Source organism: Hemiscyllium ocellatum, chromosome 20 (genome assembly GCF_020745735.1).
Source record: "Hemiscyllium ocellatum isolate sHemOce1 chromosome 20, sHemOce1.pat.X.cur, whole genome shotgun sequence".
NCBI lineage: Eukaryota > Metazoa > Chordata > Chondrichthyes > Orectolobiformes > Hemiscylliidae > Hemiscyllium > Hemiscyllium ocellatum.
In genome coordinates, this window is record NC_083420.1 from 59387928 (window position 1) to 59413281 (window position 25354).

A 25354-nucleotide genomic window follows, 5' to 3' on the forward strand; every position below is an offset into this window, starting at 1 on the left:
GGGCCATATCTTACCAATTTCATAGAATCCTTTGAAGAAGTGACAAAGTTGATTGATGACAGAAGGGCTGTAGATGTCATATACATGGACATCAGTAAGATGTTTGATAAGGTTCCCCATGGTAGGCTGATGGAGAAAGTGAAGTTACATGGGATCCAGGGTGTTCTAGCTAGGTGGATAGAGAACTGGCTGGGCAACAGGAGACACAGAGAGGAGTAGTCGAAGGGAGTTTCTCAAAATGGAGACCTGTGACCAGTGGTGTTTCACAGGGATCCGTGCTGGGACTACTGTTGTTTATGATATACATAAATGATATGAAGGAAAGTATAGGTGGTCTGATTATCAGGTTTGCAGATGACACTAAGATTGGTGGAGTAGCAGACAGTTTGGGGAATGTCAGATTGCAGCAGAATATAGACAGATTGGAGAGTTGGACAGAGAAATGGCCGATGGAGTTTAATCTGGGCAAATGCGAGGTGATGTATTTTGGAAGGGCCAGTTCAAGTGCGAATGAAATGATAAATGGAAAAGCCCTAGGGAAAACTGATGTACAGAGAGATCTGGGTGTTCTGTTCCATTGTACCCTGAAGTTGGCAATGCAGGTGGATAGAGTTGTCAAGAAGGCATACGGCATGCTTTCCTTCATCAGATTGTTGGCAGGTCATGTTACATTTGTACAGGACTTTGGTTAAGCCATATTTGGAATATTGCATACAGTTCTGGTTGCCACATTATCAAAAGGACATGGATGCTTTGGAGAGGCTGCAGAGGAGATTCACCAGGGGGTTGCCTGGTATGGAGGGCACTAGCCATGCAGAGAGGTTGAGTAGGTTAGGATTATTTTCATTAGAAAGATGAAGGTTGAGGGGGGACCTGATTGAGATCTACAAAATCATGAGAGGTATAGGCAGGGTGGATAGGAAGAAGCTTTTTCCCCAGAGTAGGGGACTCAATTACTAGGGGTCACGAGTTCAAGGTGAGAAGGGAAATGTTTAGGGGACATATGCATGGAAAGTTCTTTATGCAAAGGGTGTCATTGCCTGGAATGCATTGCTAAAAGAAGTGTTAGAGGCTGGCATGATAGCATCATTTAAGATCTATGTAGACAGATACATGAATGGGCAGGGAGCAGAGGGATACAGATCCTTCGAAAATAGGCGGCAGGTTTAGATAGAGGAAATGGATCAGCACAAGCTTGGTGGGCCGGAGGGCCTGTTCCCGTGTTGTAATTTTGTTTGTTCTTTGTTGTGGTTTAAATAGGAAAGTTTCCTTAACCATCCCAATTATACTGCTTCCATTATCAGGCCAAGGTAAATCAACGCAGCACAAATCCAAGGAACAAGTCTGACATTGCCCTTCTCTGTGCCATTCCACCTGGCACATATACCCTCTGTTTGTCCTCAATTCATTTACGTACAAAGTAAAATCCTAACTATGCACCAAGGGAAGGAATGTGAAAGAATGAGGAGTCTTTCATTCAGGCAAACACAGATGTTACTGTTGTTTATATAATTATGATTTAGGTTTTATTGTTACAAGTACAAAAGTACTGGAGTACTGTGAACAGCATATAATGTTGTCACACAAAGTGCCATCTTAGGTACAAGTACCAAGGTACAAAATCTTAAGAACAAGGTAGAAGAAAAGAACATAGTTAAAAGTTAAACATTGCAATAGAGTCATAGAGATGTATAGCATGGAAACAAACCCTTCAGTCCAACCTGTCCATACCGACCAGATATCCGACTCCAATTTACTCCCACCTGACAGCACTTAGCCCATATCCCTCCAAACCCTTCCTATTAATATCCCATCTAGACGCCTTTTAAATGTTGCAATTGTACCAGCCTCCGCCACTTTCTCTGGCAGCCCATTCCATACACCCTCTGCACGAAAATGTTGCCCCTTAGGTCTCTTTTATATCTTTTCCCTCTCACCCTAAACCTATGCCCTCTAGTTCTGGACTCCCCCACCCCTGGGGAAAAGACCTTGTCTATTTACCCTGTCCATGCCCCTCATAATTTTGTAAACCTCTATATAGTCACCCCTCACCCTCTGACGCTCCTGGAAAAACAGCCCCAGTCTATTCAACCTCTCATTATAGCTCAAATCCTCCAACCCTGGCAACATCCTTGTAAATCTTTTCTGAACCCTTTCAAGTTTCACAACATCCTTCCAATAGGAAGGAAACTAGAATTGCATGCAATATTCCAAAAGTGTCCTAACCAATGTACTGTACAGCCATAACATGACCTCCCAACTCCTGTACTCAATACTCTGACCAATAAAGGAAAGCATACCAAACTCCTTCTTCACTATCCTAACTACCTGCAACTCCACTTTCAAGCAGCAATGAACCTGCATTCCAAGGTCTCTTTGTTCAGCAACACTCCCTAGGACCTCACTATTAAGTGTATAAGTCTTGCTAAGACTTACTTTCCCAAAATGCAGCACCTCGCATTTATCTGAATTAAACTCCATCTGCCACTTCTCAGCCCATTGCCCATCTGGTCCAGATCCTGTTATAACCTGAGGTAACCTTCTTCACTGTCCACTACACCTCCAATTTTGGTGTCACCTGCAAATTTACTAACTATGCCTCTTATGCTCGCATCCAAATCATTTATATAAATGCTGAAAAGTAGTGGACCCAGCACCAATCCTTGTGGCACTCCCACTGTTCACAGGCCTCCACCACCACCCTCTGTCTTCTACCTTTGAGCCGGTTCTGTATCCAAATGGTGACTTCTCCCTGTATTCCGTGCGATCTAACCTTGCTAATCAGTCTCCCAATGGGGAACCTTGTCTCACTGAAGTCCACATAGATCATGTCTACTGCCCTCATCAAATTTCTTTGTTACTTCTTCACAAACTCAATCAAGTTTGTGAGACATGATTTCCCACTTAAAAGCCATGTTGACTTTTCCTAATCAGTCCTTGCCTTTCCCAATACATGTACATCCTGTCCCTCAGGATTCTCTCCAACAACCTGCCCACCACTGACATCAGGCTCACTGGTCTATAGTTCACTACATACAAAATAAGATTAAAAAGTACACGTTGCAGACCTTCATAGTTTTAAGTAGAAAATAAGGAAATAAAGCTGAAAGTACAAACATTAAATTTCTTTCTTAAGTGCTTAGCCACATTGGGACCGCACTTTGAGGAATCACCTCAAGGCTGGAAGAGCATGCTGGGATGTGGGCAACTGGACAAACTGGTTCAGCCACCCTCAAAGCTGTGATTCCAACCCAGAGCTAAGGATTGCAGCCTAGGATAGGCCTGTGTAGTGAACAGTCACCCCTCTCCAAAAATAAACCTTAGACCACTCAGGTGTTGGCCAATAATCCTCCAGCTTTCTGGGTCATTTTTGGAAGGCAGGCCATAAACGATCAGGACTGTTGGTCTAAAATGTTTCTCCATCAGGATGGCTCAGAAGGAGGGGCGGGCTGGCAAACTGATGAGAGAAGGCACACAGCCTCATGAAGTGAGTCTACAGCATGCCAATCGAGCCAATTCAGAGCCACTCCTCAGCCCAGAGGGCGTATTGTCTGCACTTGAAACAGCACCACTCTCTGGGTACGAGACCCCCACAATAGGATTCCTGGGTTCTGCCAGCTGTTGAACCAAAGTCGCCTCCCACTCATGATACCAGGCCGGGGCATCCCAGCAATCAGCAAACCTCAGCCCAGCTTCATTCAATTTTACGATAAATAATGACAAACTCAGAATGTATGAATTCTGAATTGCTAGTGTAGTGCCAACGGTATATCGAAACTGTGGATGACAGACAGAGCTAATAACACCCCAACATTGGGGTACAGAGAGCAATGAGGCTGCTCTGTCAAATTCATGGCCACTTTGGGGTAAATGTTGAAAATTGTTCCCCCCAAGGGAAACAAAGCCTGTGCAGTAATATTTCAATGTTTGAGAACAATATGATGAGAGTGGATCCTAAAATACTGCTTACAGAGGATGGCAATGCATTGTGATTTAAATTAAGGGAACACAGAGCAAAAATTGACTCTTAAACAAGATTTAATATCACTTCTAACCAAACAAAGCAGGGAAACTGAACTCACCGACAAACACACACCAAGCAGTCATTTGTGATGACAAAAGGCCATCAATGAAGAGGCATTTGTACAACTGTAGTATGTGAAAATGTATGAATAAATATAATGTGGAAGTGAATTATTAAATTGGTAGTTTGCAGGGACACGGGATTCATAAATTCTTGCAAGAGCAGATGCAATGAATAAGTACATTAATTATCAAAAGTTGCTGTGAGTTGGTACACTTAGGAAAATGTGTGCACAGTGCATTCAGAAATTCATCATCACCAATTACAATGAATGAACAGATTAATGAAGCAGCACATACAGTGAATCCAGCAATTAACTTGAACAGTGGTGCAGCCAATTGATATGTATCTGGAACAGCAAGTCCAGTGAATAATGAAGTCATGACACAACAGATTGTTTTATTTGTTCATGGGATTTGAGGATCAATAGGTGATTTTTATAGTCTATCCCAAATTGCCCTTGAGAAAGGTAAGATGAACTGCTTTTTTAAACTGTAGTCGATAGCAATCATGGTAAAGGAACCTCCAGGTAACAGTGATCACAACATGATAGGATTTCATTTTCAGTTTGGATAGGAGAAGCTCTAAATCAGTTCATAAGTAAAAGTAACAATGATAGTATGAATGCAGATCTGACCAGAGTGAATGAGGAAGCTTAGTTCAAAGGCAGTGAGGTAGAGTTGCAGTGGCAGACCTATAAAGAGATAATTAATGATTCTCAAACAGATTTTTTTCCAGTGAAAAATAAAGATATTTTGAGAAGGATATAGCTATCTCTATGGTGTGCGTCTGGCTTCTAACCCAAGGTCAGTAGTTCCGGTCTACCCAGGGATGCTGTAATTTTACCACAGAGAACAAAATTTTCATCAAGCATTTCGAGAATAGGCAGAAAAGTTGAGTTAAGGATGATAAAGTTGGCCATGATCTCATTGAATGGTGGGACAGTCTCGATGAGCTGAATGGCCCCTTCTACTCCTTCAAGTGATTTTATGTGATAAAAGCTAAAGAAGGAATTTAAAAAATACATTGAAGTAAAAGCAAACTAAGCTACAAATTTGCAAAGCGGTAGATCAAAGGATTGGGTAACTTTAAGAACCAGCAAAAACTGATAAGAAAGATAAAACAGGGAGAAATCAGAGTAAGCTAGCTTGTAAACTGAAAACAGATAGGATTTCTACAAAACATTAAAACTAGTATTACTCCTCTACAAAGTGAGTCTGGGAAATTAATAATGGTAAATCATGAAATGGTTGAGTCTTTGAAAAGGTATTTACGATAGAATGGTAGAAGACTTCAAAAATTTCCACACGTTATTGAAGATCAAGAGGCAACGTGGGAGGACAAATTTAAACTAATCGCCATCACCATCTAAAAGCTGCTAGAAAGATCATTGGAAATCAAAGCTGAGAAGTCCCCGGGACTAGATGGCCTGCATTATAGAACCATAGAATCCCTACAGTGTGGAAACAGGCCATTTGGCCCAAGTCCATACTGACTCACCGTTGAGTATCCACCTAGACCCATTTCCTACTCTATTGCTCTATATTCCCCCTGACTAATGCACATGTATCTCAGGTTGTTAAAAGAAATAGCAGCTCAGTAGTAGTAAATATATAACTTATAATCTACCAAACTTCCTTAGATCCTGGAAGAAGTCAGAAAACATCAAATGTCTCACCAATATTCAAGAATGGACGAAGGCAGAAAAGTAGAAACTATAGATCAGTTAGCATTGTGTTGGTCAAAGATAAGGCACTCGAGACTTTCACTGAAGGGATATTATGATATCTAGATTAGATTAGATTCCCTACAGTGTGGAAACAGACCATTTGGCCCAACAAATGCACACTGACCCTACGAAGAGTAACCCACTCAGACTCATTTCCCTCTGACTAACGCACCTAACACTAAGGGCAATATAGCATGGCCAATTCACCTAACCTGCACATCTTTGGATTGTGGGAAGAAACCGGAGTACCCGGGGGAAATCCACCCAGATATGGGGATGATCTGGAAACTCCACACAGACAGTCGCCTGAGGCTGGAATCAAACCCAAGTCCCTGGCACTGTGAGGCAACAGTGCTAACCACTGAGCCACTGTGCCACCCCATTTAGAAAATCATAAAGTAATCAGGCCAACATAGCTTGTGAAAGGAAAATTGTAGTCAACTAACACATCAGCGTTTTTGACAAAGTAATATCTATGGTAGACAGAGATGAACCAGTGGATGGGGTTCATTTGGATTTCCAAAAAGGCATTTCATATGATCACTGAAAAAGCACAGCCGGTTAAGCAGCATCAGAACAGCAGGAGGGCCGATGTTAGGGGCAGGATCCTTCTTCAGGACTTATTTTATCAACTCTGACTTTCCAACATCTGCAGTGCTCACTATCTCAAATCAAAGGCTGCCACACAAGGTACGAGAGCAAAGTCGAGAGAGTAGCATATTAGATTATAGGCCATTCAACCCATCGATTCTGCTCTGTCATTTAATGAGATCGTGGCTGACCTGTGAATTCTCAACGCTACAGATCTGCCTTTCCTCATAACTCTTGGATAAGAGAATAGTTAAAGATTTTGTCAATGAACAGGAAGCTGATCTTTCTGGTGAGTACCTTGTCACTACTGATGGATCATAAGCATCAAAGCTAGGTCTTCAACTCAGGACTGAATGTATTGTGGTAGCTAAATCTGTTGATGACAACAGGATAGATAGGAAAATAAGTTTTCAAGAGCAGGTAGAGAGTCTGCAAAGGGATAGTTAAGAGAATGGAAAAAAACATTGGCAACTGCAGTATAATATGGGTAAATTTGAACTTATCCATTTAGGCAGGGAGAATAGAGAAGCTGTATGTTATTTAAATGGCGACATTACAGGACTTGATGGTACAAAGGGATCTTGCTATTCTGCTACTTCCTGATGAAGGGCTTATGCCCGAAATGTTGATTCTCCTCGATTGCTGCCTGACTTGCTGTGCTTTTCCAACACCCCACTCTCTCTTCTGTTACATGAATCACATAAAGTAAACACCGTGTGTAGATGTAGCAGGACAAATAGAATGTTGCTGCTTATTGCAAGGGGAATGGAAAGTAAGAGTAGGGATGCTTTACTGCAGCCATACAGGGTTTGTTGTGTACACATCTGGAATACTGTGCAGTTTTAGTTTCCTTATTTGAAAATGAAAATATAATTGCTTTAGACATATTTCAGAAAAGATCACTCAGCGTATTTCTGGGATGAGTTATAGACTCCCTACTGTGCAGAAAGAGGCCATTCAGCCCATCATGTCTGCACCAACCCTCTGAAAAATATCCCACCTTGCTCACCCTATCCCTGTAACCCCACATTTCCCATAACTAACCCACCTAGCCTGCACATGCCTGGACAGTACGGACAATTTGGCATGGCCAATCCTCCTAAGCTGGGAGGAAACCAGAGCACCAAGGTAAACCCACGCAGACACGGGGAGAATGTGCAAACTCCACACAGACAGTTGCCTTGAGGGTGGGGGAATTGAACCCAAGTCCCTGGTGCTGTAAGGCAGCAGTACTAACCACTGAGTCACCTGACTTACCCTATGAAGAAAAGTTGAACAGGTTGAATCAATACCTATTGTAGTTGAGAAGAATGAAACAGATTTTGAGGAGACTGGATGGGGTAGATACCTGGGGAATGATTCCATTGGTGGGCAACTCTAAAACTAAGGGCATAAATAAACTGTCAAAGCTTTCTCTTTAAGGTGGAGATGAGGAGATTCTATTTCTCTCTCAGAGAGGTGTCAGGGTGTGGAATTCTCTTACAAAGAAAATGGTGATGGTTAGGTCTTCAAATTCATTCAAGGCTGAGTTAGAGAGATTTCCCTTAGTCAAGGAGTCAGGACTTATTGAGAGCAGACAGGAAAGTGAAGCCAAGACCACAACCGTATCAGCCATGATTACACTGAATGTTGGAGCATGCTAAAGAGCCAAGTGACTGACATCTGCTCTGAAGTCCTATAATCCTATGTCCTTTGTTCCCATGCATGCCAACTGGTACAGGTACACCACAGTGCTATTAAGGACTGGCTCCATGTCTTGGATTTCATCAAAGTGAAAGATTCCAAGGCAGTGAAAAATTTCAAGTCAGGAAGGAGCTTGCTTGGAGGGGAACTTGCAAGTGGTGTTTTGAGCAGAATGGGTTTTCATTCCAGAATCCCAAACTGACCATCAGGAATAATTGGGGTGAGGTACCACATATGCCAACACCAAGGTTCTGAGGACAATCCTTCAGGAGGTTTCTTTTTAAGTATCACCCTGGTGATCCTTAAGACAGACAGCGACCTCCCGAGATTGGAGCACCAAAGGAGATCCTCCAGGAGTGGCAGCCATATTGTCAGAGCTGGAAGCTGCTGAACTCAGTCAGAAGGGAAGTGGGCACATTCACTCATGGCTGCAAGTTATAAATAAGGTAAATACAACGTCCAGGAGGTTTTGATCCCAGGCATTGCCACTGTTGCAGCTAACTTTTGGATTGCTACTTCTGAAATTGATTGCAGTCTCAAGCTAAATATCCTTATACTGGCCTTCACAGGTAACACACAGCTGGATGCGTGACATGGAAAACCTGATCAGGGTTAGATCAGGATTCCCTGGTCTCAATCTCAACAGGATGAATTGGTTTCCCACCAAAGTCAGGTGAACAGCCATTACACATGTTGCAAAATCGATGGAAGGTGATACTACATTAAAAAATTACTGAATGATTGGACATTGCCACCTCTTCAGAGACCCCACCAACAAAGATTCATAGGATCCCTACAGTGCGGAAGCAGGCCATTCGGCCCATCAAATCCACACCCATCCTCAGAAGAGCATCCCACCCACACTCCTACCTATCCCTTTAACCTTGCATTTCCCATGGCTAATCCACCTAACCTGCATATTCCAGGATACCATGGGCAATCCACCTAACCTGCACATCTTTGGACTGTGGGAGGAAACTGAGGCAAACCCACACAGACCTGGGGAGAATGTACAAGCTCCACACATGACAGTCAACCAAGGGTGGAATCAAACCTGGGTCGTGGTACTGTGAAGGAGCAATGCTAACCAGTAAGACACCATACCGCCCCAAGTTCCATATGTCTGTTGCCCTTGAACATCTGGAAGGTAGAATTTGTGGGTTTGGAAGTTGTTAAGGGAGCCTCACTGAATTTCCTGTAGTGCATCTTGTAGACAGAACAAAGTACTGCCGCTGTGGACCAGTCATGGAGGGAATGAACTTTGAAGAGTGGGAATGGGAGAAATCAGACAGCTTGCTTTGTCCTTATTTGGAGATGCCGGTGTTGTACAACACCAGGTTATAGTCCAACAGGTTTAATTGGAAGCACACTAGCTTTCGGAGTGATGCTCCTTCATCAGGTGAAGGAGCGTTGCTCCGAAAGTTAGTGTGCTTCCAATTAAACCTGTTGGATTATAACCTGGTGTTGTGTGATTTTTAACTTTGCTTTGTCCTTGATAGTGTCTGGCTTCTTGAAAGTTGTTGAGATTTGCACTTATTCAGGCAAAAGGAAAATATCATAACACCCTCCTGACTTGTGCCTTGTTCCTAGTAGACAGGCTCTTGGGAGCCAGGAAGTGAATTTTTTTCAAATTAGAGTCATAGAGTCATAGAGATGTACAGCATGGAAACAGACCCGTCCATGCCGACCAGATATCCCAACCAAATCTAGTCCCACCTGCCAGCACCCAGCCTTTATCCCTCCAAACCCTTCCTATTCATATACCCATCCAGATGCCTCTTAAATATTGCAATTCTACCGGCATCCACCACTTCCTCTGGCAGCTCATTTCAATCACATACCACCCTCTGCGTGAAAAGGTTGCCCCGTAGGCCTCTTTTATATCCTTCCGCTCTCATCCTAAACCTATGCCCTCTAGTTCTGGACTCCCCGACCCCAGGGAAAAGACTTAGTCTGTTTATCTTATCCATGCCCCTCATAATTTTGTAAACCTCTATAAGGTCACCCCTCAGCATCCGACGATCCAGGGAAAACAGTCCCAGCCTGTTCAGCCTCTCCCTATAGCTCAAATCCTCCAACCCTGGCAACATCCTTGTAAATCTTTTCTGAACCCTTTCAAGTTTCACAACATCTTTCCAATAAGAAGGAGACCAGAATTGCACATAATATTCCAACAGTGGTCTGACCAATGTCCTGTACAGCCATAACATGACCTCCCAACTCCTGTACTCAATACTCTGACCAATAAGGGGCGGCACGGTGGCACAGTGGTTAGCACTGCTGCCTCACAGCACCAGAGACCTGGGTTCAATTCCTGACTCAGGCAACTGACTGTGTGGAGTTTGCACGTTCTCCCCGTGTCTGCGTGGGTTTCCTCCGGGTGCTCCGGTTTCCTCCCACAGTCCAAAGATGTGCAGGTCAGGTGAATTGGCCATGCTAAATTGCCCGTAGTGTTAGGTAAGGGGTAAATGTAGGGGTATGGGTGGGTTGCGCTTCGGCGGGTCGGTGTGGACTTGTTGGGCCGAAGGGCCTGTTTCCACACTGTAAGTAATCTAATAAAGTAATCTAATCTAATAAAGGAAAGCATACCAAACGCCTTCTTCACTATCCTATCTACCTGCAACTCCACTTTCAAGGAGCTATGAACCTGCACTCCAAGGTCTCTTTATTCAGCAACACTCCCTAGGACCTTACCATTAAGTGTATAAGCCCCACTAAGATTTGCTTTCCCAAAATGCAGCACCTCGCATTTATCTGAATTAAACTCCATCTGCCACTTCTCAGCCCATTGGCTCATCTGATCCAGATCCTGTTGTAGTCTGAGGCAACCCTCTTCACTGTCCACTACACCTCCAATTTTGGTGTCATCTGCAAACTTACAAACTGTACCTCTTATACACACATCCAAATCATTTATGTAAATGACAAAAAGTATAGGGCCCAGCACCAATCCTTGTGGCACTCCACTGGTCACAGGCCTCCAGTCTGAAAAACAGCCCCCCACCACCACCCTCTGTCTTCTACCTTTGAGCCAGTTCTGCATCCAAATGGCTAGTTCTCCCTGTATTCCATGAGATCTAACCTTGTTAACCAGTCTCCCATGGGGAACCTTGTCGAGCACCTTACTGAAGTCCATGTAGATCACATCTACTGCTCTGCCCTCATCAATCCTCATTGTTACTTCTTCAAAAAACTCACTCAAGTTTGTGAGACATGATTTCCCACACACAAAGCCATGTTGACTATCCCGAATCAGTCCTTGCCTTTCCAAATCCATGCATATCCTGTCCCTCAGGATTCCCTCCAACAACTTGCCCACCACCGAGGTCAGGCTCACTGGTCTATAGTTCCCTGGCTTGTCTTTACCGCCCTTCTTAGACAGTGGCACCACGTTTGCCAACCTCCAGTCTTCCGGCACCTCACCTGTGACTATCGATGATACAAATATCTTAGCAAGAGGCCCAGTAATCACTTCTCTAGCTTCCCACAGAGTTCTCAGGTACACCTGTTCAGGTCCTGGGGATGTATCCACTTTCATGTGTTTCATGACATTCAGCATTTTCTCCTCTGTAATATAGACATTTTGCAAGGTGTCACCATCTATTTCCCTACTGTCTATATCTTCCATATCCTTTTCCACAGTAATTGCTGATGCAAAATATTCATTTAGTATCTCCCCCATTTTCTGTGGTTCCACACAAAGGCCATCTTGCTGATCTTTGAGGGGCCCTATTCTCTCCCTAGTTACCCTTTTGTCCTTAACATATTTGTAAAAACCCTTTGGATTCTCCTTAATTCTATTTGCCAAAGCTATCTCGTGTCCCCTTTTTGCCCTCCTGATTTCCCTCTTAAGTATACTCCTACTTCCTTTATACTCTTCTAAGGATTCACTCGATCTATCCTGTCTATAGCTGACATACGCTTCCTTCTTTTTCTTAACCAAACCCTCAATTTCTTTAGTCATCCAGCATTCCCTATACCTACCAGTCTTCCCTTTCATCCTGACAGGAATATACTTTCTCTGGATTCTTGTTAGCTCATTTCTGAAGGCTTCCCATTTTCCAGCCATCCCTTTACCTGCAAACATCTGCCTCCAATCAGCTTTCGAAAGTTCTTGCCTGATACCGTCAAATTGGCCTTTCTCCAATTTAGAACTTCAACTTTTAGATCTGGGCTATCCTTTTCCATCACTATTTTAACACAAATAGAATTATGATCGCTGGCCCCAAAGTGCTCCCCCACTGACACCTTAGTCACCTGCCCTGCCTTATTTCCCAAAAGTAGGTCAAGTTTTGCACCTTCTCTAGTAGGTACATCCACATACTGAATCAGAAAATTGTCTTGTACACACTTAAGAAATTCCTTTCCATCTAAATCTTTAACACTATGGCAGTCCCAGTTGATGTTTGGAAAGTTAAAATCCCCTACCATAACTACCCTATTATTCTTACAGATAGCTGAGATTTCCTTACAAGTTTGTTTCTCAATTCCCCTTTGGCTATTGGGGAATCTATAATACAATCCTAATAAGGTGATCATCCCTTTCTTATTTCTCAGTTCCACCCAAATAACTTCCCTGGATGTATTTCCGGGAATATCCTCCCTCAGCACAGCTGTAATGCTATCCCTTATCAAAAATGCCACTCCCCCTCCTCTCTTGCCTCCCTTTCTATCCTTCCTGTAGCATTTGTATCCTGGAACATTAATCTGCCAGTCCTGCCCTCCCTGAGCCATGTTTCCGTAATTGCTATGATATCCCAGTCCCACGATCCTAACCATGCCCTGAGTTCATCTGCCTTTCCTGTTAGGCCCCTTGCATTGAAATACATGCAGTTTAATTTATTAGTCCTACCTTGTCCTTGCCTGCCCTGACTGTTTGACTCACTTCTGTTCTCAGCTGTACCCGTCTCAGATCAATCTCTTTCCTCACTATCTCCCTGGGTCCCCCCACCCCTCCACCTTACAAGTTTAAATCCTCCCAAGCAGTTCTAGCAAATTTACCTGCCAGTATATTAGTCCCCTTCCAATTTAGGTTCAATCTGTCCTTCTTGTACAGGTCACTTCTACCCCAGAAGAGATTCCAATGATCCAAAACATGTGAATCCTTCTCCCATTCACCAGCTCCCCAGCCATGCATTCATCTGCTCTATCCTCCTATTCCTGCCCTCACTAGCTCGTAGCACTGGGAGTAATCCAGATATTACTACCCTTGAGGACCTTCTTTTTAAATTCCTGCCTAACTTTTTGTTATCTCACTTCAGAATCTCAACCTTTTCTCTTCCTATATCATTGGTTTCAATGTGGACAATGACCTCCTGCTGGCCCCTCTCCCCCGTGAGAACATTCTGCACCCTCTCTGAGACATCCTTGATCCTGGCACCAAGGAAACAACACACCATTCTGCTTTTCCTCTGCTGGCCACAGAAACGTCTGTCTGTATCTCTGACTACAGAATCCTTGGAAGCCGACATACCCCTTGTTGCATTAGAGCCAGTTTCAATACCAGAAACTTGGCTGTTCGTGCTACATCCCCCTGAGAATCCATCACCCCCTACATTTTCCAAATGAGCATACCTGTTTGAAATGGGTATATCCACAATAGACTCCTGCATTAGCTGCCTACCTCTCTTACCCTTCCTGGAGTTAACCCATCTATGTGACTGTATCTGAGACTTTCCCCCCTTCCTATAACTGCCATCCATCACATACTGTTGCTGTTGCAAATTCCTCATCGCTTCTATCTGTCTCTCCAACCAATCCACTCGATCTGATAAGATTCGCATCCAACAGCCTTTATGGCAGATATAATCCTCAGTAACCCTTAAAATCTCTTTAAACTCCCACATCTGACAAGAAGTACATATCACTGCAAAGGCCATTTTTGCTCCTTCACATCTGCAGACCCAGAAAATAACACCGTCTTATTCCTACAAACACTGCCACAGGTTAAATTAAGAGCTATGGCTTATATGTTAAGTTTAATCAAGAGACTTATCTCCAAAAACATGTAATCAAGAAAGAATCCACTATACTCACTACTGCAGCTTTTCTCTTGGACAGATTTAAAACAACAGATAACAAACAACAAACAACAAAGGTTTTACTTTGATGGTCTACACCCATAGCTTATGGGTCAATACACTCCTGTTTCTCCACTCAGTCTTAATAGATTGATCTCACAGTATTTCTCCTTTCCAAAGATGAAAGCTGATGTGCAACGTGCAACAGAGTTGTGTTTCATGCTATGTATACAGCAATAAGGCAAAAACAGATTTGAAAGTACACAAAATTACGAATCTCAACAATGTAGGGGAGGTATGCTTTATTCGACCAGACATTGTCAATTGTAAAGCTCTGCTCAGAACTGTGACCATTTTGGCTATGCTGCTGATTCACTGACAACACAGAACTTCCCTCAGACCATTCATCATCTGTAATATCCATGTCCTTGTCATTGAACCTTGGTATTGACCTGGTCTGCGATGCAACAGGACTGTTAGATGTGGCAACATTGTTAAACTATCTGAATTGTTTCTTGCTCTGTCGGAGAATTGCACATGCTGGTCCGTTTTGGTTGCTCCCTTCGATGTTAATAATGGTGGGTGGGGGATCCAGTGATGGTAATGCCACTGATGATAGATTCACTCACGATTGAGACAGTCTCTTTTTTAAAAATTCTATGTTCAGGTACATTAAAACACACTTCTGGAGCAGGTACAACTAGAACTCAGGCCTCCTAGCTCAAAGGTAGGGACACTACCTCTGCCCCACAAGAATCCCCTGATGTGATAGCCATTGCTTGGCACTTACAAGGCAGAAGTAGAGTGCATTAATGTATTATCAAGGCAGACTGAATAAAGAATTAGCAAGTTCACTCGGCAGCATGTGACTCAGTGGTTAGCACTACTGTCTCATAACGCCAGGGACCTGGGTTTGGTTCCTGCCTTGGGCAACTGTCTGTATGGAGTTTTGCACATTCTCCCTGCGTCTGCATGGATTTACTCCCAATGTCCAAAGTTCTGCATACCAGGTGGGTCATTTTTTTTGGGAAATGCAGGATCACAGGGATAGGGTAGGGGGTGTGGGTCTGAGTGGGATGCTCTTTGGTGGGACAATAAGCTGAACGGCCTTTTTCTGCATTTCTGGAATTCTAAACTTACTGGAACAGTTGGTAGAAGGAATTATTAATTTAATGGGATAAGCCCTTCCACGCATCACCGGTTGATCATATTCACTTCCAGCACTTTTTGGTTCTGCAGCAAAGTTATGTCAAACATGAAACATTAATTCTGATTCTCTCTCCACAGGCACCGCCAGATCAGCTGAGGATTTCTGTGCCCAATCACCTGGCCTATCTATCTGCAGCTGTAATCTCTTTATGTTCCCTTTCCAACCTATCTTTAAATCTTTGGCAACTTTAAAGAATAAAGAACATTACAGCACAGGAACAGGCCCTTCGGCCCTCCAAGCCTGTGCTGATCCAGATCCTCTATCTAAACCTGTCGCCTATTTTCTAAGGATCTGTATCCCTCTGCTCCCTGCCCATTCATGCATCATGAATTGGATCTTCCAAAATGATTCAACTCCCATTTGCCCGGATTGAACTCCATCTGCCATTTCTCTGCCCACCTCTCCAACCTATCTATATTCTGTTCCAATCTGACAGTCCTCTTCACTATCTGCTTCTCCATCAATCTTAGTGTCATCTGCAAACTTGCTAATCAGACCACCTATACCTTCCTCCAAATTATTTATGTATATCACAAACAACAGCGGTCCCAGAACGAATCCCTGCGGAACACCACTGGTCACAGGTCTCCATTTTGAGAAGATCCCTTCTACTACTGCTACTCTCTATCTGCTGTTGCCCAGCCAGTTCTCTATCCATCTAGCTAGTACACCCTGGACCCCATGCGATTTCGCCTTCTCCATCGGCCTACCATGGGGAACCTTATCAAACACCTTACTGAACTCCATGTATATGACATCTACAGCCCTTCCCTCATCAATCAACTTTGTCACTTCCTCAAAGAATTTAGCATTAATGCCTTCGGCCCCCTCAGCTAAGTGTTTTATACAAATTGTAAAGTGTTGAAGGTACAGCAACTGATTCCAGTGACACTCCACTTGTTAGACCAAACTGATTCAGAGAGTCAGTTCAAGTGATCTAGGGGATTCAGTGTAATCACTGGATTCCCTAAGGTAGTATAAATTGCACACACTAAGTGACTCAGTCCTGATGAAAGGTTCCGACCTGAAACATCAACTCTCCTGCTCCTCTGATACTGCTTGACCTATTGTGTTTTTTCCAGCTCCACCCTTTATCCACTCTGACCCTTCAACATCTGCAGTTCTCACTATATCCACTAGACTGGCATGGGTGAGTATTGAGGCTCCTGAAGTTCTTATCAACTGCAAAGGCTTTCAAGTCCCTCAATGCTCCTGACCAACAGATCCTGCACGTGGTCCCTTGGGAGCAGCCATAATGCCTACATAGTCACAGTATTAGAGCTGTCCACTCCCTTCATCCTTTTGAGAATGGATTCTTCCCAAAGAGGAGAGATGTCTGCAAAGTGAGGAATCCTTGGACTGAGGCAGAGGAATAACATAACGTGAACCTCTTGGGGACCCGAGCCACCATCCAGCACATCATCGATCTCCTGAAGCTGAGCTGACAGGGTCATTCGGAGTGCATTCTCCAAACTTCCCCAATGAGGGGCTCTTGGATTCTGCACTTTCCAAAACCTGATGTTGCAGAGGGGCAAGGCTGGTGAAGTATGAACAAAACACAAGACATCCAGGAGCAGCGGAGGAAACTGAATACAAACCTGAGGGCTTAGTGAGCCAGGGAGTTCCAGGTATTGATGTAGTAAGCAAATCTTTTTCTTAAAATCTAATCATCAAGTCTTGGATTAACATTCACTCAGGATGGCAGAGTGGGTAATGTTTCATGGCTGCAGCATGGCTTGTCTTCTATGCAGCTTGCTTGAGGAAGGATGCTGGAGACAGTTCAATTCAGAGGACATTCACCAGCTCGATTCCAGGGATGAAAGAGCTGTTGTACAAGGAGCAATTGAATAGCTTGGGCTAGTATTCGCTGGAGAATGAGGGTGTACCTGGTTGAGATATATATAATGCTAAAGCACATTGAACAGATGTTTCCCCATATGGGACGCCTAGTACAAAGATCATAGATAAAGAGTGAGGAGGTAGGTTCTAAACTGAGATGAGGAGAAACTACTTGTCTCAGAGGGTTGTGAATCTGTGGAACTCACTGCCCCAGACTGCGGTAGAGACAGAATTAATCAACAGATTCAGGAAAGAAATAGATATGTTTCTGATGAAAAGCCACTCCTGCACCTCGCAGAACACGCTAGAACCTCGCTGCTGACCTGAGTAGACAAGAGGAGAACCCAGGCTCCTTGTCTTCTCCCTCTCCTGGTTACTGCAGCATTGAGATCACAAACTAGGGGATAGGATGGAGGCTTGAATACATCTCCCATTTCTGCCCCCTGCTGTGCAGGATCAGGCTGTCCAGGAGAGCCACTAATCTCTCAGGGGAGGAGGTCAGCAGTGCAGGCGTGATTATTTGTGACCACCGTGGACTCAATCACAGACCAGGTCAGGACTAGGGGATTGTCGGGAATCTCTAGCAAATCATCAAGCACTTAATTTGTCACTTCACGGACAAATTGAGAAACTATTAATCAGCCAGGGGGCTCAGCAGGGACCTGGCCTCCCACACCTCTCCGTGAGTCACAGATCTCTGCTGCTGGAGAAAGTGAGGGCTGCAGATGCTGGAGATCAGAGCTGAAAAATGTGTTGCTGGAAAAGCGCAGCAGGTCAGGCAGCATCCAAGGAGCAGGAGAATCGACGTTTTGGGCATAAGCCCTTCTTCAGGATCTCTGCTGCTGCCCAACAACATGCATACTGCTTTGACCAGGATGTCAGCTCATGTGTATGTTGAAAGCAATGGTTAGCCCTGCTGTCTCACAGCATCAGAGACCCTCAGGTGAGCTGTACGTTCTCCCTCTGTCTGTCTGGGATTTCCTCCAGATGTTCTGGTTTCCTCACACCATCCAAAGATGTGCAAGTTAGGTGGGTTTGCCACAGGAAATTGCTCAGGGATATATAGGTTAGGTGGGCTAGACATGAGAACAAAGAAGAACAAAGAAAATTCCAGCACAGGAACAGGTCCTTTGGCCCTCCAAGCTTTCACCAATCCAGATCCTCTATCTAAACCTACTGCCTATTTTTGAAGAATCTGTATCTCTCTGCTCCCTGCCCATTCATGTATCTGTCTGGATATATTAGATTAGATTACTTACAGTGTGGAAACAGGCCCTTCGGCCCAACAAGTCCACACCGACCCGCCGAAGCGCAACCCACCCATACCCCTATATTTACCCCTTACCTAACACTACGGGCAATTTAGCTTGGCCAATTCACCTGACCCGCACATCTTTGGACTGTGGGAGGAAACCGGAGCACCCGGAGGAAACCCACGCAGACACGGGGAGAATGTGCAAACTCCACATATCTTAAATGATGCTCCCATTCCCCACCCCCCCCCACCCCCACCGCACCACCTCCGCTGGCAATGTGTTCCAGGCACCCATCACCCTCTGTGTAAAGAACTTTTCACACATATCTCTCTTAGACCTTTCCCCTCTCACCGCGACCCCCCGACCCCTAGTAATTGAGTCCCCCACACTGGGATAAAGCTTTTTGCTGTCCACCCTCTGATGATTTTGTAGGCCTCAATCAGGACCCCCCTCAACCTCCATCTTTCTAATGAAAATAATCCTAATCTACTCAGCCTCTCTCCATAGCTAGCACCTTCCATACCAGGCAACATCCTGGTGAACCTCTACTGCACCCTCTCCAAAGCATCCACATTCCTTTGGTAATGCGGCGACCAGAACTGTACGCAGTATTCCAAATGTGGCTGAAACAAAGCCTTATACAATTCAAACATGACCTTCTGACTCTTGTACTCAATACCCCACCCAATGATGGAAAGCATGCCGTATGCCTTCTTGACCACTCTACCGACCTGCGTTGCCACCTTCAGGGTACAATGGACCTGAACGCCCAGATCTCTCTGTACATCAGAAATACAGGGTTACCGAGATAGAGTAGAATTCCTTTTGAAGGGGCAGTGCTAACTTGATGGGCCAAATGGCTTCTTTCTGCACTGTAGGGATTCTATTAGTCTTTATTGGAGGGTGTGGAGAAATGTGCGATGGCTGTGAAAATCTGTCCTCCTTCTCAGATGTGGACGAGAGTAGCTAGGGAGACAACAGCTCTGCAGTGTCCCTGTGGGAGTGAAGAGAATGATTAGCCTTTAAAACTCGCCCACATAGAAACCCAGGCAACTAAGTGAAACTCACATTAATGGCTGCATAAATCTGCACCAACTCTCGCACGAATCTTCCCTTGTGCCCAGTGATGAATTTACACACCATCCTGCAATTGCTCCCAGCTCACTCTCTGCATTGGAGGAGTTCCTAACACCCTGCTAGTTCTAGATGTGCCTCCTCCATGGGCAGCAGAATGGTGACTCTACCACTGTTTCGTGCCCTCTATGTGACATCCCAAGCTGCCCTCTGCAGGGATCCTTGGTAGTGACACTCCCACACTCAGGAGGATGGTTCCTAGGAGAATTGTATTGTGAACAATGCTCAGATTTGGCCTGGCATCCATGGTGCCAGCACTCCCAATGACAGCTTGAGTCTGCCTCCGGCCATCTATGTCGGCAGCTAATCACTGACCAGACCAGGTTGGAATAAGGCCACAACAAAAACTGAAGTTGAGCGAGTCTTTATTCCCTGCTCCTGTTCCTTCTCTGGATCCCAGCACCTTAAAATTTCTAGTGGTTGTAGAGTCATAGAGCCAGACAGCATGGAAATAGATCTTTGAGTCGAACTCGTTCATGCCAACCAAATTCTCAAACTAAACTAGTCCCACCTGCCCATGCTTGACCCATATCCCTCCAAACCTTTCCTATTCATGAACTTATCGAAACATCTTTTAAAATTTGTAACTGTACCCACATCCATCACTTTCTCTGCAGTTCATTCCACACACAAACTGCTCTCTGTGTGAAAAGATTACCCCTCATGTCTGTTTTAAAGCTTCCTCCTTAAAAATATGCCCCCTGGTTTTGAACTCCCCTACTCTAGGTAAAAGACCTTTGCACACCTTATCTGTGTCCTCTGTGATTCAATAAGCCTCAACCTCCTGGAATCCCTACAGCCATTCAGCCCATTGAGTCCACATCAACCCTCTGAAGAGCAGCCCACACAGGCCCAGCCCGTTCCTGCAACCCTACATTTCTCATGGCTAATCCACCTAATCCACACATCTTTGTACTGTGGGAGGAAACCAAACAAAACCCAATGGACATGGAGAGAATGTGCAGACTTCGCACAGACCAAGGCTGGCATCAAACCCAGTTCCCCGGTGCTGTGAGACAGCAGGACTCAGCTAACCGCTGAGCCACCAGTGTAAAAAAGCCCCAGCCTCTCCAGCCTATTTTTATAACTCAAACCCTTCAGTTCTGGCAACATCCTGGTAGATCTCTTCTGAACCCTCTCCAGTTTAATAATATCCTACTGATAACAGGACAACCAGAACTCTGCCCAGTACTCCAGAAGAGGCCTCACCAATGTTCTGTACAACCTCAACATAATGTTTCAACTCCAATACCCAAAGGTCTGAGCAATGAAGGCAAGTGTGCTAAATGCCTTCTTACCCACTCTGTGCACTCAGATCCCCTTGATTGTCCCTCTACACATTACTCAGACCTATCAATCCTATCTCAAGCCCCTGACACCCATCCCATTGAATCCTCATGCTTGTTCTGCAAACAGGAATCTGAAGGGAGGTGGAGGGCGCTGCTCCACCAGGTCTGCTGTCCATGTCCACCATCTGTGCCATAATGACTCTCATTGTAATCGAGCACTCCTTTCCAGTTTTCCATTTTTCAGCAGCCCCAACACAACCATGCCATCTCTCCCAGGAGAAAATCACCACTGATTGTGTTTTTATCCAGTGAAGAGGACAGATTGAAGAAGCTGGGGCTGTTTGCCTGGAGAGTAGAAGGCTGTGAGGAGACCTGATGGAGCTTTATGTAATCATGAGCAGAGCCGGATAGTTTGGGCAGCGAGCATCTGTTACTGCTCATTAAAGGAACAAAAAAAAGGAAAGGATCTAGATTTAAAATGATAAACAAAAGAAACAAGGATGGTTTGAGGATCTGGAATTCTGGATCAGTGGTGCTGGAAGAGCACAGCAGTTCAGGCAGCATCCAAAGTGCAGCGAAATCAATGTTTCGGGCAAAAGCCCTTCATCAGGAATAAAGGAAGTGAGCCTGAAGGGTGGAGAGATAAGCTAGACGAGGATGGGGGTGGGGAGAAAGTAGCATAGAGTACAATGGGTGGGTGGGGGAGGAGATAAAGGTGATAGGTCAGGGAGGAGAGGGTGAAAAAGGAGCTGGGCAGGTAGGACAAGTCCAGACAAGTCATGGGGACAGTGCTGAGCTGGAAGTTTGGAACTAGGGTGAGGTGGGGGAAGGGGAAATGAGGAAACTGTTGAAGTCCACGTTGATGCCCTAGGGTTGAAGTGTTCCGAGGTGGAAGATGAGGCGTTCTTCCTCCAGGCGTCTGGTGGTGAGGGAGCAGCGGTGAAGGAGGCCCAGGACTTCCATGTCCTTGGCAGAGTGGCAGGGGGAGTTGAAATGTTGGGCCACGGGGCGGTGTGGTTGATTGATGCAGGTGTCCCAGAGATGTTCCCTAAAGCGCTCTGCTACGAGGCGCCCAGTGTCCTCAATGTAGAGCAGACCAAATCAGGAGCAACGGATACAATAAATGATATGCTGGTAAAACTTTGATGGATGTGGAAGGCTCCTTTGGGGTCTTGGATAGTGGTGAGGGAGGAGGTGTGGGCGCAGGATTTACAGTTCCTGCAGTGGCAGGGGAAAGTGATCTGGAATGCACTGCCTGGAAAAGTGGTGGAGGCATGTTCAATTGATATGTTGGAAATAGTGTGCAAGGGTATGAGGATAAAGCAGAGGGGTCCAGTCCTCCCAGAGAGGTCCAGGGAGCAGGAGTGGTCTGCCCTATCACCATAGTTATACCAAGTCCAATACGTTATGAGTTCAATCTCAAAAATGCTGACTCCCTGTTCTCTCATCTTGCCCATTTCATTTTTTGGAATAAATCCAAAATCACCCTTCTCCTAAAACTGAAGATGAAATATTATTAACTTGAAATGTTAGCTTTATCTCTCCACAGATGTTGTTTGACCTGCTGGGGTTTCCCAATATTGCTGTCTTTATTTCCACTTTTCCTGTCCCCTTGCTGTGTGCACACTGCTTTTGAAGAATTCCACAAATCTATACACCAAGTTTCTTTTCCCCCTGTTAATGTTAAGATGGATAAAATCCCCACTATGACCATCCTTTTGCTTCCGCACTTCTCAGCTATCGGCCTATCTATTTTCTCTCTCTCCGCCACTGAGTACCACTGTCCCTTTGGTGCTCCTCAATGCATCCATGTAAGAATTATTTGATGATCTTTCTATATCGGTTTTAGTGTTTGGGTTTTACAAGGTTGGCAAATGGGTATTAAACGGCTTATCCAAAGATAAAAAGGAATATCAAACCAGTTTCACCCTGGGATCTGACATGTTCATTGGCTGGCATCAGAACATCCCATGTTATCACTCCTGGTGTGTGAAGTTAAGAGAGGCTATAATTTGGAAGAGTGTGCTCTGGAATTGCAAAGTTGTGTGCAGTACTTGTCACAGCCATTCAGTGTGTATGAGCTAACACTCATGTTGATGGAACATCCCAGATGAATTGCCCAAACAGTTTGCATATGTGCCCTTGATGCCATTTTGGATCACCAAGTGCACTCGTAACTCCTCAAAACACAGTGCTAATTGTCCTAATTTCTCAGCCATTCTCTGTTTTAGAATGTCAACCACCCCAAAATGCTCCCACACAACCCAGCTTTCGTGCATGGCTTTTGGCATTGAGAAAATGTCTCAAATAATCAAAGAATTATAAACTAATTAATTATGTCAGAAACATTGCTATGATTTGAAAGGAAGCCAACTATACAACAGGAATTCTGCCTTATCCAAATGACAGCAACATTGTAGCAAGGGTTTGGGCTAACAGACTAGCTTTGTGTCATTAATTAATAGAACTGCATGTTCTTTAAGGGCAGGCAATCTACAGTGTCGGAGGTTGTGATGTATCAAGCACGTGATACAGTTTATTTATTTGTCCATTTTTCAAAGTTATGCATTCCAACTAACCTACAGCCTGACAGAACTTGCATCAGGATCAGACGAAAGCTGTAAAACAAGAAGATAAATTGATTTATTTGCGAAATCTTACACGTCCACCATTGACTGCACAATTTGGGTACACTTCAGAAAATGACGTAAATAAGCATTACTACTTTGAAGGGATATTCTGGAATGGGAATTAACATGTGTTGTTGTGTAAGTTTGTGAGATGCTGCATTTTGGGAAAGCAAATCTTAGCAGGACTTATACACTTAATGGTAGGGTCCTAGGGAGTGTTGTTGAACAAAGAGACCTTGGAGTGCAGGTTCATAGTTCCTTGAAAGTGGAGTCATAGGTAGACAGGATAGTGAAGAAAGCGTTTGGTACGCTTGCCTTTATTGGTCAGTGCATTGAGTATAGGAGTTGGAATGTTATGTTGCGGCTGTACAGGACATTATTTAGACAACTTTTAGAATGCTGCGTTCATATTTGGTCTCCCTGCTATATGAAAGATGTTGTTAAACTTGAAAGGGTGCAGAAAATATTTCTACCAATGTTACTGGGCAAAGGACTTGAACTCTTAGGAGAGGCTGTATACGCAGGGGTTATTTTCTCTGGAGCATTGGAGGCTGAGGGGTGACTTTATAGAGGGTTATAAAATCATGAGGAGCATGGATAGGGCAAATAATCAAAGTCTGTTTCCCAAGGTAGGGGAGTCCAAAACTATAGGGCATAGGTTTAGGGTGAGAAGGGAAAGATATAAAAGGGACCTAAGGGGCAAGCTTTTCACACAGAGGGTGGTACGTATATGGAATGAAGTGCCAGAGGAAGTGGTAAAGGCTGGTATAATTACAACATTTAGAAAGTATCTGGATGGGTATATGAATTTTGGAAAGTCAAATCAAGGTAGGGGTTTCATGATGAATAGTAGGGCCTTAAGAAATGTAGTGGAACAGAGGAACTTGAAGTTTGGGTGCACAGTTCTCTGAAAGTAGAGTCACAGATAGACAGATGGCTTTTGGTACACGGGCATTCATCAGTTAGTGCATTGAGTATAGAAGTTGAGAAGTTATGTTGCAGTTGTACAGGACGTTGGTGAGGCTATTGTGCTATAAGAAGGATGTTATTAATCTGGAAAGAGTGCAGAAGAAATTTACAAGGATGTTGCCAGGACTCAAAGGTCTGAGCTAGAGGGAGAGGTTGGACAAACGAAGACTTTTTATCTTTAGACTGTAGGAGACTGAGGGGGGATCTTATGGAAGTGTATAACATCCTGAGAGGCATGAAGAGGGTGAATGCACTCAGTCTTTTTCTCAGAATTGAGGATTTGTGGTCTGGAGGGCATCAGTTCAAGGTTAGAGGGGAAAGAACAAAAGGGAACCTGAGGGGCAATTTTTTTTACACAGAGGGTGGTATACATTTTGAATGAGCTGCCAGCGAAAGTGGTTGAGGCCAGTACATTAGCAACATTTAAAAGGCACTTGGACAAATACATGGATTGGGAAGGTTTAGATAGTTATACTTTCCTGAAGAAGGGCTTATTCCCGAAACGTCGAATTTCTTGTTCCTTGGATGCTGCCTGACCTGCTGCGCTTTTCCAGCAACACATTTTCAGCTTAGATAGTTATCAGCCAAGTGCATGGATGGACATTTTGGTCAGCATGGACTAGTTTGGGCCAAAGGGACTGTCATTGTGCTGTTGTTTTCTTTATGCTATATGTATAGAAAGGTTTTGGAGGGATATGGGCCAAATCCTGGCCAATGGGACTTTAGGATGGCATGCATCACCAATTGCACCACTGCCTTCCCAACTGCACCACTGCATCCCCAACCACACTACTGCATTACCAATGGCACCAGTGCACCCCCAATTGCACCACTCCCTCCTCAATTGCACTACTGTCTCACCAACTGCACCACTGCCTCCCCACCTACTGCCTGCCCAACTGCTCCACCAATTTCTAAAC